Here is a 13,657-nt window from a genome sequence, read left to right as displayed (position 1 = left end):
ATTGTTTACAGTGAAAACCTTACCCAGCTGGGTCAAACTACCAAACTTGGCAAGATGAGTTGAACTGGGTTATTTTTTATCAATCATTTTATAGTAATACTAATTTAAACAATATCCATAAATTCTTTGAAGCTGTCGGATTTTATAATAAGCTTTACAGAGCTCTCATCTGTGTCGATACTGATTGAACTTCTCACTTCTGTAAGAAACTACCTTTTTGGCTCAGTAAATTTGACTTTTATGTGAACACAAGAACTGTGAGTTCAGACTTTGAAGTTGCTCATGGTTAAAACTTCTGAGCTAAGTTTGCAAAATCACACCAAAGTATTTGACTGTCTTTTGTGTGTATTATTAAAGACTTTAAAAGTCAAAAGTGAGTAGAAGAGGCCAGGTGCGGCTCAGAAATGTAATTGTAATAACATAGCACTCACAATATACATTCAAAGAGAGTTACTATTTAGCTCTTGATTTACTAGCACTTTAAGTTTTTCTGTGTTGATCATGAATAAATTCTAACCTGGTCATATTTAACTTTACAAATCCAAGATGATGTTTTGGAGGGAAGAATGAAAGAAACACTCTTGTTTCTTTATTTTGACACAGACTGACAAGTTGTCATCACTCTACTGTTCATTTTTGAAATAGAAAACTGTAAAGACTAGGTAAGATAATCTTGATTGTCCACTGAGGTGGAAATGTATCTTCAGCTCTCCAAACATAGAATGAAATACATTTATTCAATCACAGTGTCAACAGTTCCCTGTTGTTGTTCTCTCTCAATTTTACTTTCACAACTTGCACAGTGCTTCATTGTGAAAAATAGTTTCAGATTGGCTGCTAGGCTCCCACTCAAAGAACTATGTCAATTTCTCCACCTCAGGGTTTACCAAAAGATGCTAATGGTGGTGCGGAAGCTGTAGAGAAGTAAAGTACACACAGCTGCAGCGGCTTATGCAGCGTCAGGGATAAAGTTTTGCATCTTCAATAGACTTCCTAGACTGGTTAAGAGTAAATCTGATGCGTATTTGTGGAGTGTAAGGCAAATCATTTGAACTAGTTCTCAGGTGTTGCCTTTTGTTGCAGAAATCCTGCTGCTGATATTCTTTAGGTGTTTTATACTCATGTTCATAACCATGTTTCTTTAAAGAAAGAGCAACAGTCTTAAATAATGATAAGACTGTGCCATTGTGCTGCCACAGTTCTATTATTTATCCATTGATGTCCCACACATTGAGTCCTATTGCAAGGTCTCCATCAAGTCTTTTATGTGGACATTTCTTACCGTTACAAAGGCTGCATCGAAGTTGAATAAAGAAAGATACTCTGGACATCATTGGTTTAGATGACCTTACTGAGCCAGGCTTTCAAAACATCACTTAAATACAATTGCAGACAAGTACAAGACAGTCTGCTGGCTAAGTATTTTCCCACAAAGATTTACACAAACCACTGTGTTAGTGCAGTTTGTTGTCGTTTTGGAAAAGCAGTACCTAACCATCTGTTTACACCAAATGCTTAAACTATTTGTAAAAGCTGTTGAATGTTTTATGCAGTCAGGATTATGTTTCACGCCTTAATTTTCTCCAAATTTATGTTTGTTTGCTTACCCTCCCTAAAACAGATTTGTTTTAGCTTATTTGCTTCTGACTAAAGAAGCTTTGTATACCTTCATAATTTCTTAGTTCGTGTTCATTGCTCATTACTGTGTAAGCCAGAATGGATCACACTACTGAAAGTAGAATGTGCTTCCAAAGCAAACAAAGAGCATGCATCATCATTAGAAGCACAGAGACTTAAGGACAAAACAAAGAAATGATAAACCAGTGAGAGAACCTGAACAAAAACTCTGTAACAGGGGGATCTGACAATTGCTGGAGTGTTTGTGTGCAGCAAGGCGTGATTACTGGGTTTAAAAGGTGAGGGCATTGGCATAAGGTTATGGACATATGAGGGACTATAGACAACTGAAATAAATAAACACTGTAGAGAATGTGAAATGCCCTAAAGACAAGGAAGTCAGGACAGATTTTGGCAAGTGCTTATTGAGAAATCAATCACTGAGATTGCTTGACTGAGAAGCCTATTTCAAGAACTATAACATTTCAGACTAGTAATCTTTTTGAATACGTCTTTTATATCTTGAGTTATAATAGTGATGTAAATAGATTCTCTCGTATATTGATAGAAGAGCGTTTTGGTCAATGTACGGTAAGAGAGTTTAACAAGTTTTCTTACAAACAAGTGGAGTTTGCTTGGCTGTTTGTTTTTTTACTTCTTGTTTCATTCAAATTTGATGTGTTTCTGTGGCAAAGGCCTTTAGATAGAGCTGCACCATATATATCACAATATGCATAAATGCACTTTCAGTAATGCAATCATAAAGGACTGCTTGGGTGCAATATTTGACAGAATAGATCTCAATATATTTTGAATGCCATTAATTTTTCTAGCCTACTGGGTAGATTTCCATTTCCCTTTGCTTTGAGGAAATTGAGATCACAAATCTAAGGCCAACAACAAATGCAGGGTGATATTGTGATGGGGAAAAAAAGAGAGGAAAATATTTGGGTTTGTTTTCATTAGCATTATCATTTCAACATTCAACAATAGAATCACAATTCTATTGTTGAATTATTATTGTACAATTGTGCAGTTCTAGTTGAAAAATAATCACTCAATCAATATAATTTGTTACAATGTTTTTAACTATATTGAGCCTCTACAGAAATAATGAAAGTAGAGTTTGTGGGATTTAGGGCTTTGGGTGAAAATTATTCATACAACTGTTTGTAATATGCAAGTCTTTTTCCCAGCTCATAAGTAAACTACAATAAAACTTAGTCAAAGGAAGAGCTGAGAAAAATGTCTTAAATCTGGAAGTTGCAACCAATCTGTGTTACTTCAAATGATTATATATAAATTACCTAGAAATAGTCTGACTAGCCTCCCCTTGCAGAGTGTTGGCAAAATTTTTATTTTTAAAGGTGATTACTGATGATTTTACCTACGTCTTTCAGACCAGTAAGCTATTGAGAATCTTCTTTTCTGGAGGTCCAGTTAATCAGGCGAGGATGTGGTAAATACCACATGTGTTGGGACCAGATTAGCCTGGTAAAAATCCGTCCATTCTTACAGATGTTCTTGACCCTCAGCTATTGATTAGCTGGAGATGAGACTCTGTTTAAGTTTTAAATGTTACCCCTACTGCAAAGAGAGAATGAAGAGCTGAACAATGAGAGTTGAGAGACAAATTTAAAAATCAGTGAAGTATTAGGAAACAGCAAAGTAATGTCTTCAACAACCATAGCCAAACTACCTGAAATTTGACATTCTCATTCACAACTCCCTACTGTTTGCTGATTGGCCAGGATGAAATGCAGCCTGAGAAATCAAGTTCAACGGGACAGACCCGAGACAGAGCACTGAAGGAAGATGAGAAGATGACGTACTTACGTCACCCTAAGATGAACATGTAAATATTAAATCTGAACTCAGTTATCAGGTATCCTTTCACATTAAATACTCTTACATTACATTCTAACATTGCAGCAATCAAACGCTGCTGTAATTTTTTGTGAAACGTTAGAAACATTCAAATTACTTCCATCCAGAAAAAAACTTGTGGGAAAAATTACAGCATTACCAAATACTGGTATATACTCAGGATATATAATTGGAAAATGTTGACACATTTTCCACTTGCTGATAGGAGTTGTATATTTTCCTTTTTCTTATATGAAACAGTTGTAGTCAGACTTTGTGGCTGCATGGCCCACATAAATAAAGACAGCGCACTCTGCCTCTCAAACCCCGAGCGGTTGACAGCAGAACAAATGAAACAGTGTCACAGTCTAGTCTTTGAATTACTCTGACATACCTTGTTGTGCCCACTACCGGCTGCCATGGCTCTGACAGCGAGTCAGCTACCTGGATGGTTAAAGGCTTGGCCCGGCTTCTGACAGAGCAGTCACTTAGTGGGGCACGTTCATGTCTTCTCATAAAAATAAAAATGTGTCCAGATCGTTGTTTTCACCTTGCACAAGCACATCCAGCTGGAGAATGTTCTCCAAAAAGGTCTGCTTTAAGAAACAGATCGGAAAGATGTCTATGGAAGCTTTTTAGGCCAAATCATCTGTTTACATTTACTTCTAGCATTCACGGTTTAATGGGAATAGTGAGACTAATCAAATCGGATGTCCCATCAACAAACATGCTCATGTGCATAGTTCTTTCTCTCCACACTTCAACAACCGCAAAACAAAAATAACTTCTTTCAGTGCCCCAAACATAAAAATCATCTCAGCTGAGCAAAAATAAAAAGCAATGTACTTTTTTTTTGCCTTCAGGCAAATTTACAGTAAAACATGCTGCATGAATTCTAATCAGGGCAGAGGAGAGTCTGGAAACATCACAGAGGGGCTGAAAGTCAGAAGCATCCCGTGCCACTCCCGATGCACTCCTTTCATGTGCTTGTGGCAAACAGAGGTGCGATGACACGTGAAGCACAAAGCAGACAGATGAGGAAGGATCTGTGGAGACTTGCATCGCACTGTTCTTATATCTCAGCTACAAGGCAGACTCTGACAACGGGCCCCTGGGAGCTGAAAGACTAGAGGAAGAGCTTATTAATCATTTATAGCACTTGGGCTGTGTTCTCAGAAAGACAGTTTTGTGATAACTCATTTATGTTACCTCCACTGTCTGGCTAAAAGAGACTGAGGCACTTCTTTTCACTGAACCCTCTTTACCACCATTGTCCGTGTGCAACATCAGCACAGGTTTGGTCCTAAAAATATTCCCAAAATTCACCAGAGTGCTAAAATAATCCACTTTCACACAAACAGAACAGTGTCACAGCTTTAAATACCTAAGTGTATGATGTTTTAGTCTTCCAATGCAGATTTGAAGAGTTAAAACAAAAGCAATATTAAACAGATTGTATACACTCATTGTCTTCTTTGTTTACTTTAGTATTTCTTCTCAACTTAAAATATTGTGTGACTTGTTGAAGTGCTGGTACTTTTGCAAAGAGAAAAAGCTCCATTATTTGTAACCCAAATCACAGCAGCAGTGCACTTTCTACACTATCTTACAGCACCCTGCAGGAGACAGAGATGATTGTCACTAGAAAAAAACAAAACAAGAATAGAAAAAAATCTGGCATTGTTGTGATTTTGTGTCACATCTGGAACGTTTGTGATCATTTCTGTAAGTTTCAATAAAAAATGTTACAGTGATATTATCTGTGACATTCTTCACCGACCCAAATGAGTCTATTTTAGGCTCAATTATTGGCAAATCAAAACCAAGGGCCAAATAACCTAAAAAACAAAAAGAAGCTAACCAAACAAAGAAATCATTTTGCCCATGAGCCTCTCTGAATAGCTCTCTTCATTGCAAACTTGTTGTGCAATGTGAAACATTGTGCACTCTTGGGTATTTTAGCATTTTAGATTTTGATTACCAAGAATTTTTGTGAAAGTATTTCATCCTTTGAATATTTTTGCATGTTTTTAAAATCATCACAAATTTTAATTCATGTTTTATTTTTTTCCATTGTAAATTTTTAAATGTTTCAAAAATTAAAATTTGAAAAATGGGAATCTGTGTTCAGAGCTTCTAAGGACACATTTTAAAAAATGTTTTTTTTTTTCATTTTTAATTGAATGTTTTTTTTAACATTCATTAAAAAAAATTAATGTTTTTTTTAAATGTTGCTCTTTATTAGAAAATATTCGGCCGAGCTTTATTTCTCAGGAAGATCTGCTCTCTGGGTTGAACTTAAAAAAATATTTTGTGGTACCTTTTTGCTGGAGTTAAAATCTTCTGGGGATGTCTCCACCAGCTTTACTTATCCAGAGAATACTTTTTTGGAAGTTATTCCAGATTGTATGTAGAGCATCAATTTTGAAATGTTTTTACATGTTTGAAAGGCATTTATGTCTGGATTTTGACGCTGATAACGTAGGTCTGGTTGTACACACAAGATCATTTGGCTGCTGGGATGCAAACCTCGAGCCGAGTATATGCAGTAATATTTTGCAAGTTTAAGATTGCTTCCATATTCCCATCAAATCTGACCGCTCTTTTGCCTGCTCAACAACAGAAACCCCACGGGCATAATGCTGTCTGTAGCAGCTCCGCTTTATTGTGGAGCCGTTGTGTTCAGACTGATGTGGACAATTATTCTAGATGAAAAAAAAAATAAACAGGTGAACAATTTTCAAACTCTGAAAACATCTGAAAGAAGTTAGTTCAAATGTATATTTTCACAGTAAAGAAGAATGAATTTAATTGCAAACTACATATTTTAGTGTTTTTAATTTTGAAAACGATGTCATAGTTTCCTTCCATTTTACAATTGCGCACGACTTTGTGTTGGCCTTTCACATAAAATCTCAATGCAACACACCAGATGGTTGCAGTATAGCAAGATGTGAAAAAGTTCAAGGCTGTGAATACTTTTACAAGGCTCTACACATACCAAAAGTATATATTTAAAAAAATGCACAGTTAAAACTTGCTAGTGCTTCATGAAGCAAAACGTGTACTCGAATCAAGAAATTGTGCTAGTTTAAAAAAAAAAAAGTAGGACCATTTATGTGAGATTGAAAAAGAGACATTTATAAATACTGCATGCTTGTCCTTGTGAGTCATCTTGAATCGTCATTGCTGGTGAAGCTGCCAGTATTAAGGTGTGTCTGGCTTATTCATTTGCGGATTGATTTGTCTGGATTGCTGAGTACCCTTGCACAAAAGAGTAACAGCGAATTTAATCTGACGTGCTCTGGAGATGACGCAGGAACATTCATGGAATGGGCTGTGACAGAGAAGAGTTTGGGAGAAAGTGTTAAAACTTGATATGAACTTGTTAAGCCACAAAAAGAACACGAGGACCCTAGATTTATTGCACATTTATTGCTTCGCATATTTGGCATCGATATTATAAACCATCCTTTGTGTTTGTCATCCTCTTTTTCCACTCGCATCTCCGTATGTGGCAGCTCTGAATTGTGAGCCAAATAAACATATAGCTCCACCATATGGCTTCATTTTCATTGGTAGATGAAGCTGGTCTTTGCTCCAGGAAGCCCCTCTTGCTATGGTCACAGGACAGAGACTCCATGTTTTTCATAGAAATGGGCTCATTATGAAATGAAGCATGATAAAATATCATTTATGTCAACTGAACCTTCCAAAATACATTGTACGACCAAGAAATACATTAAAGCCCGATGTGTTATTAAACACCACAAACAAAATAACACTTGTTCCAGATTTGTTTGAGAAGAGGGAGAAATGGAGGATGTGAAAACATTCTTCATGATAAAAGAAATCCCTGAAATGAATGATGCTCCTTTCACCCTTCTGTATCTGTAGAAGGGTGAGAGAAATAATGGTTTAATTGCAAATCCTCAGATCGGTTTGCACATTATCAGTCACCTTATTGCTCATTATGCCCAGTCTAGAGGCCTTCTGCAAAACGAATAACCTGTGGGCCATTCATTTTGAGCAACACGATAAAAAAAACTAACAAGAAGCACAAGGACGAGGCCTTTGTGAGCACTTCAGCTGCACATATTTTATCGAATTTACAGAAGCAGTGGGAGTATGGATGCCCTCCATGTCGGGTACTGAGAGTTTTCAGTTCCAAATCGTCCATAAATCCAAATGGTCAGACATAAAGAACAAGGAGTCAATTTAACACTGAAACCTGAGCGCAACTTTATGTTCTTATGCATCAAGGCACCATGAGGCTCATTTGAAAGAAAAGAAATCAATTCAAAGCTTTTATTTGAATAGGGAAGAGTTTAAAATAAAGGGAAGAAGGAGGCAGATAAAAACATGCCCCCTTCATTGAGACCCACTAAGAGCCGGGTCTCAATGCTGCCCTCTGTTGGTCACATAGAGTGTTGTAAAAACACTATGTGAACAACGCATGTTAAAGTTCAAAAAGAGGGTAACTACACAGAGAGCAATCTGAAAATACATACAAAAAGTTGTTTTTCAATAATTAGTGTAACAGTGCCAAGTGGTAAAAGGTGAAACTGAAGTGGAAAATATTTAATCTTCTGTTTTATTTTTCAGTTATTTTCTTCCTCTTTAAATGTATAGCTGCAACTTATTTAAGACGAAAAAAAATAATTAAAAGGATTAACCGCAGATTGATTTCCTTTTGTTTACAGTTTTAGGAAGAGTGGCATACTGCCAACTTTTGGCATTTTATTTTTACTAGTTGCTGCATTCCAAAAGGACAAAGTCCTTTTTTGTGAAGTATTTTAGAAACAAATAAATAATAAAAATCAGTTCCCCAACATGCAGCAGTTCCCATAACATTCATTCTTTTCTTTCTTTTTTTTTAATGAAAAATAAAGCTTTTGTTGACACTAAACATGCAAGGGTTAAGACATGCTAATAGATCCTTTTTTTTTGCATTGGGATGATAGAAGTTTATACTGTGAGTACACTTGCTTTTTCTGTATCTGCTCTTTCACGAGAGGAACAGGCACATTGGAAAGTATATCTATTTTTATTACCTTGTGGATTTTTTTTGTTTAGTTTCAAGCGAGAGAAGTGACCACTGTTCTGGCTGTTTGTGTCAGGTAAGATAACATTACAAAATAACATTTTAATATTGTACATTTTAACTAATGTATTAATGAAATAAGACAAGTCTGATAAAAATTGTATTACAATTCATGTTGTGTAACATTTTTACCTATTTTAGTCTACATTTTTCTTTCTCGTTTTGTTTGAGTAATGCTATAAAAAAACAAAATTCTGCTGTAAAAGTTGAAAATGAACCCTGTGACAATTTTTTTAGCTATTGCTGAAATTCTTTATGTTTACTTTTGTTAATTTAAGCAGTTTATTTAACCCAGTTTGTTATATTATTTACTGACTGTTATTGTTATGAAGCACTTTGCCAGCTATTTTGATTTTAAATCTGCAATACCACAAAAGAATTCAAGTCGTTCTAAACTCTTATTTCAGTAACACAAAAGTGAAATCTAACCACACACTGCTCTGAAAAGTCAAAAAACTACTTCACAGTTGTCTTTTTTTTTCATTTAACATGTATATATTTGAGTATATTTAATTTGTGTTACTCTTAAAACTCTTGACATTTCTCCCTAAATCCAAAAAAAAATATTTGTCATTTTAAGATTTCAGATATTTTTTTACATTGTTTTCCTTACTTATAACTCCAGTTGTGATGCAAAGTGTTCTCAGATTCTCAAGTAGGTCATATGTTTTTATATACCATAAAAAATAGTTGCTATTATGAGACAAAATAAAATAGAACATCAATTCAAGTATCACAAACTGTGATGCAAGAAACATTTTATACATTTTCAATTAAAGGCAAAAACACTGATCAAGGTTTTGAGTTTTTTTTTGCCAAAAGTGTTAAAAATAAGCAACTGCATGAAAGTGTGCCAAGTGTCTTCATAATGCATACAAATTGTGTTCTTTTGTACTAATATGACTGCAACTATGATGGAACAAAATGTGAAAACCAACCAATATTTAAACAAAAATAGTTTTGTTCCATTAAACTAATGAATAAACAGCACATTTTTAAAGAATATATGTGCAATCTGTAGCTCCCACTTAATAAGTTACAGAGACTCTACAAAATTACTAAATATGTGGTGAATAAACAGTTTTAAATGCAGACGTTATGAAAACAGCATTTAGCAGAAAAGCCTCATGTTTCAGTGACAATATAAAACATTTTGGAAATACCAAGCAATTTTCCAGAAAATGGTCTCATGTTTTAAATTTTTTTTTTTTTATCATTTTTTTAAAATATTTTCTCACAAATATTCAAGGATTCCGGTTGTTGTTGATTATTTTCAGACCTTTGTATTCATTCAGCCATTCATTAAAAAGTTCACGCAACCATTGATGTAAAACAAATTAACGACGTAAACTGGCATTCTGTGTTAGCATTTCATTAAGTGGGTCAAACATGTTTGAATTACTTTGACAAAATGACGCTCCTTCCCTTTTACTAAAAAAATTTTTTTTTAAAAAAATAAACTCAGTTTGTTTTTTTTAAAAAGCATGCAAAGCTAGTTCGGCAAACACAAACTTTCCATTGCCTGGTGAATCCTTCCCCACGCAGGCTGCGGTTGATCCGGTCTGGCATGCGGATGTTCTCCTCTTAGCATGTCCCAGTTCTGGTCCCAGAAATGAATCCCGACGCTTAATTGACGTTAAAAGGCATTCTGTGTAGCCCCAGGTGATTTATTGAGGGGGGTTTAAACTATCGCATTAAGGCCGGGGCGGCGGTGTTCCTGGTTAATGGAGGTCAGAGCAGTGACGGAGGGAGGTGTCCTCCGTTGAACCCGCGGTGTTATTGTCGTCCAAGTAGACCTGCAGATGGCGCGCACAGTCAAGACAGGGCCCCGGGTGCTCACCACAGCGTGTGTACTCACGTAAGAATATCCCGTGCCGGTGGTGGGAGATGGCGATGGTCTTAAGAGACACCTCTGTCTCCTCATGTTCAGCTGGAGGGCTGTGCAAAGCAGAGTTCAAGAGGCCAGCTTTTCTTGGAGGGAGTTCAGGTCCCGAATGCTGACACTCGATGAAGCCTTAACCTTAGTTGACCTCTTTGTCAGTTAAACCAAAACAAAACCAAAAAACAAGAGGTACATCCACCAGTGGTTACTACAAAACAGTATGGTTTTACTCATATTTCCCCGTCTACGTGGTTCATTATTTGGAGCTGGGCAACACACACACACACACACACACCTGTCACTGTCTAGACGGGGAGGGGGGCATTAGGAGGGTGTCCCACATGAGCCGACACTGCTTTTTTTTCCCCCCTATTTTTTTTCTATTCTTACACCGTATATCTAAGATTCCTGAAAATGACAACACAAAACCAAAAGAGAGGGGGGGAAAAACACACGACTCTACCAAATCTGATTGGCCGCTTGTGAACCGACACCATTTTTTCTCCCCCCTGCTCGTAAACCCGAGGTCAGCTCGGGACGTTAAAAAATAAATAAATGAGAAAATAGAAATGCGTAGAAAGTAGAAGACACGGGCAGTCAATCTAGCATGTTGTGCGCCGGGGAAGGATTGACGGGGCCCGCCGTCCAATCAGCGACCTCGGAGGGTGTGACTTCCTAGACAGACATCGGACGTGTCCAATGAGAAGTTCAGACCAATGACGGACGTGGAGGTGACAGTACCCCTCCTGTTCCCTTTTGATCCAGATTTTGGAGTTCATTCATATTTGTCAAGCAGGCACTGAACCGCGTCAATAAATACAAAAGCTGCGAAAAATGGGATAGGTGTGTGGTGATTAAACATCCTTTGCATACTAGTTTCAATTTATACCAACATTAAAATAAATGCAGTCGCTGCGTGTAGGTGAAAGGAGCTTGATTTAGTGAAGTACTATCACTACAACTCCCCACAACCTCCCACAGAGAGCCATAATGATCCCATCGTGATTCCCCTCCGCCCTGCGATTGGAGCGCTGTAATGTTGACGGATTTCTGCTCCAACCCAAGACAGTGCGCTGCGCTTCCAATGGCAGCTTCAAGAGAAAAGGCGTGCCTGCTCATAGAAGTAGGACTCTAGACGCCGCATCAGTCCGTGTCGTACGTCAGTATCGCCGCCATCTTGTGAGTGGAAAACCACCGAGCAAGAAAGCTCTCCTTCAAAGGTCTCACTGTAGGTCAAACCTTACTGTTTGATGTCTTGATTATTAAGCTTAAAACTTCGATTGATTAAAATTAGAATTCAAAACAATTTAGTTTTTATTCTCACCATTAATGATAGAACCATGCTAAAGATAGAAAGTGAAAAAGGTTTAATTATTTGTTTTGTTTACATAATCATTCATTAACTGATGCTTTATCTGTCACATCAAGTACACAAATATATGTTTTTATTTGTAATTTACAAAATGATCATTACCACCCCAAAATGGCCAACATAGAGAAAAAGAAGAATGGTTATGATATAAAAGAAGCCCTTCACGTGGGAATAGTTTGTTTGGGGTATAAAATTGGGTCAAAATGGCAGTGAATGGGTATAAAATGGGGTACAAAATAATAAATGAAATGGTTCAGGTACACTAACTTTAAGGATAATTTATAATAGCCTACCCCATGCTGAATAAAATTAAGAGCGTTCATGTATTTTCAGAGGCAAATTAAAAGTAAGCTAATTTTATCCAGAATGTCATTTGGAAATGTTCATGCAACACAATTTAAAAGTTTGTCTTTAATGTATAATCTGTAAGATGAAAATAAGCTTCAGCGTTTCATTCATTCGGAAAGCAGTTTGAGGCTTCTTGCCACTCGCAATATGGCGGACGCGCTGACGTACCTTCTCCACTGGGCACCGGAGCCAGCGGGGCGTCTACTCCTCTACGTCTATGTGCCTCCCCGTACACCGCCCCCTCCACCACCACCACCCCTCAAAGTACTCGATGTATAGTTAAAAAATGGGAGGGCACACTTGAACCGAGCTCTTCTATGAAGGTAGGCTGCAGCGTGTGTTTATTGATGAGATGAAAAGAAGATGGAAGTGAGAAATGAAACAAAGTAAAGGAACATACTGAGAAAGAAGAAAAGCAAAGTAAACACGCTCCGTCGGGGGGAAAAACAGGGAAACACTGTCGCCACTTTTTTTTGAACGAGCTTCGAAGTGCAGGTAAGAAATTTGAGAAAAAAGTAGAAAAGGGGGGTTGGTCTTTCGGCTCCTGAGGCTCGTAGATTGTATATTTAGTGGAAAGGCATGTTACAGAATTAAACCCTTATCGGTGAGTTTTAGGCAGCACACGCCTGAAATGCAAGACACTTCCATGTAGTTAGAGCTGGCTTTACTAACCCAGTAAATTAGGCTGTACACAATATAAACTTAATTTTTTTTACGGACCTCTAATAAAACCACTGTAAATAAAACGCCATTAATAGGAGTCGCCTGTAAATGGAGTTTTCTGTTCGCGCTACCAAAACGCGTTCTCTTCGCGTGACGCAAGTTTCCCATCTGTCATTTTCGCTCGAGCCTCCTTCCTTTTACTTTTAAACTGTCATGTGGGGACACTTGCAAAGAGTCCCGCTCCGGTCAAAGTGTGTCCACAGGTCGGCTTTCCTCTCCCCCAGCGATGCAGGCTCACATTTTACACTCTGAGCCCCGGAACAACTGGAGGCAGGCAGCCCGACGTGCGCATTTTGGCTTTTAGGTCAGTTATTTGAGGTAGCTTGCTTTTTATTACTCCACTTTGCTTCAAATATATATTGCAACATTTGGTTGAACTCATTTGTATGGCTAGGTTTATTTAGCGTGAAGTCCGTCACTTAGATGTGTGCGGGTTGCATTTTTATTTATTAATTATTTCCCTCAAAGTGATGCATTCAGGCGACTGGTTAGAATTTGGATAGAAGGAGGGCTATTATTGGGCTCATGGTGCAGCAGTAGTGAATTTGGGTGCCATGTTTATAGCTATGTAAAAAAAAAGAATGGCTACTTATGCCTGCCAGTGCTGCCCTTTTTCTCAGAAAAAAAATATTTTTTTGAACTCGCAGCTTTCAGTTCGGGTGTGCAGCGACGCTCCTGTGTAATTAAAGTTGCAGGAGTACCTTTTGATACATTTCATGAGCGAAATATTCATGCGTACAACTCG

General features: G+C 37.4%; 1 protein-coding gene across 1 annotated transcript in view; it reads left to right on the top strand.

Annotated features, from left to right (window-relative positions):
- Positions 1 to 12,478: 12,478 nt before the first annotated feature.
- zbtb20 (zinc finger and BTB domain containing 20) overlaps positions 12,479 to 13,657 on the top strand; it is a 34,081-nt gene continuing 32,902 nt past the window's right edge. Inside the window, exon 1 of the mRNA XM_055043417.1 lies at positions 12,479 to 12,684. The gene's annotated coding sequence lies outside the window, so the exon portion shown is untranslated. The remainder of the gene's footprint in view (positions 12,685 to 13,657) is intronic.

Source organism: Poeciliopsis prolifica, unplaced genomic scaffold, assembly GCF_027474105.1.
Source record: "Poeciliopsis prolifica strain line A6 unplaced genomic scaffold, Auburn_PproV2 SCAFFOLD019, whole genome shotgun sequence".
Classification (NCBI taxonomy): Eukaryota; Metazoa; Chordata; class Actinopteri; order Cyprinodontiformes; family Poeciliidae; genus Poeciliopsis; species Poeciliopsis prolifica.
Note: the sequence above shows the minus strand (reverse complement) of the source record. Positions and strands in the feature narration are given on the sequence as shown.